This window comes from Peromyscus californicus, unplaced genomic scaffold (genome assembly GCF_007827085.1).
Source record: "Peromyscus californicus insignis strain IS unplaced genomic scaffold, ASM782708v3 Scaffold_5__1_contigs__length_169319896, whole genome shotgun sequence".
In the NCBI taxonomy this organism is placed as follows: Eukaryota; Metazoa; Chordata; class Mammalia; order Rodentia; family Cricetidae; genus Peromyscus; species Peromyscus californicus.
Genome location: NW_026294573.1, coordinates 159724054 through 159726194, shown reverse-complemented (window position 1 = coordinate 159726194; position 2141 = coordinate 159724054).

Below are 2141 nucleotides of genomic sequence, written 5' to 3'. Positions count from 1 at the left end.
CCATGCCCATCTGCATCATCCTTAGAGCAACAGGATGCAAAGTACTTAATTTCTGGCAATGATTGACGTAGATAACATTTTAGTATGAAAAGGCTGGGTGTAACCAAAAGAAAATGAGGACTATTAGGAAGTGAATAGATCATTTTGAAGGTGTTCTCTGGAACCTTCCCTGGCAATGAGAGAAGCATGAGGCATGCAACACGAGGCTCTGCTTGGGGTTTTGTTTTGTTTTTGTTTTTTTGGTATCTGTATCCTATAGACTGGAGGAGAGGTCCATTGCTAGAAACATGAAAAGTGCTAGGAATTAACATTAAGCTGTACATTTTATACAAAGAAGCCCCTTCTCCTGAATGAGGAAGATCTGACTCTTTTGCCATAAAGCTTAAAGCTTAAAGAGTCACAGTCAGCAAGAGACCTGTTTGCACTGGCTTCGGACTGTATTCAAGTTATTTACGTAACTGTCTCATCAACAGTCTGGTCAAGGCAGTGTATGCCTGTAGTGCCCCCTTCTCAGCTTCTCAGGAGGCTGAGACAGGAGCATGGCTTGATCCGGAAATTCAGGGCCAGTCTGAACACCACACATCTCCAAACTCCTCCAGATCTAGCCAGCTGTTGTGGTGCACATCTGCAGCGCTAACATACAAGAAGCTTGGAAAGGAGGGCTGCTGAGAGTTTGAGGCCAGCCCAGGCTATATAGCAAGACCCATTCAAAGGAAAACAAAATCAAAACCAAAAGGCAAACAAACAACCAAATTCTTTTTAAAGTGGTTTAGATCTACCCCTCTGTTTTTCTTTAATTTTGTCCATAAGGATGTGACATGCTGGTATCATTTGCTAAGAGAATATCACACAATAGAGAAAGGATCTTGCTGCCTTCCTGCCTGGGGCACCTCAGTTCTCTACTCTGTTGAGTAGAGAATTCTGCTCCTGGGTCCTCAGTGTCTTCCCCAGTGCTGTGGTTTATTTTCATGTCATCCCCACACTGTGTCAATCTAAACACTTCCTAAACATCTAACACCCAGCAGCGTTCCCGAGAGAGAGTTTACTAATCTGTAATGCTAGCCTAAAACCTGGGTGCCCTCCTGCTTCACCGACTCTGATGTCAGGCCTCATATCCTTAGATCTAATCATTGAGTTACGGTTCCTGGAAACTCACACAGGGGATTGATGAGTTGCGGTATGGTTCCTGGAAACTCACACAGGGGAATGATGAGTTGCGGCTGGGCTCTCTCTACCCTTGCATCTGCGGCTGTGGCAGGTTATCTCTCTGACTCCTCAAGGACGTGAGAGTTTAGGTAGGGCAGATTTCTCAGGCTTTACAAGTTCAAGTTAACACTTTCAGATTTTTAAATGTTGTTATTACAGTTATTTATTCTGTATGTATGCCTGTGTGAGCACCCGCAGGTGTGCATATTCTAGGCCTGTGTGTGGAAGTGAGAGGAAAACTTTCAGGGGTCCGTTCTCCCCTTTAACCACGTGGGTCCTAAGGATGGAACTTGAGTCATTAGGCTTGGTGGCAAGTGCCTTTACCTGTTGAGCTGCCTTGCAAGCCCTCAAGTTAATAGTTTGAATTGTCTATTATTGTTATTACACACAGACACCAGAAGAAACTCTAATCATTATTACCTTTATTTCTAGGGAAGCATCTGGCATCTTAGCTAAAGAACATGGAGTTTTGAATCACAAGCTTAGTTTATAACTCTGCGCTGGTGTTGATGAGCTGAAGGTCTTTAGACAAATATTTAAGGTCTCTGAATCTTAGTCCACGCCTTTATAAATATCTCACAGAGAAGATGAACTTACTCAGAGGAAATGTTTATCACAGTGACTATTGCTGAAGCATGGCTCAGAAAAACAATCAGTGATGTGGTGTGGATTGTGAATTAGGCTCAAATTCCCATGTGTCCCAGGGTACAGAGCTATTAGGAAGTGTGGGACTAAGACTCAGCGGGAAGGAGTTAGGTCACCGGGGACTTGCTCGGCCAAGGGGACTTAAACCCCCTAACTCCCCCTTCTCTCCTTTTGCTCCTTGGCCCATGAGGAGAACAGGTTTCCTCTAGTGCACACTCCCTGCCTGCCTTGATGTCACACCTTGCCACAGGCGTAAAACGTAAAAGAGCCATTCAGTCATAGAGTAGTCT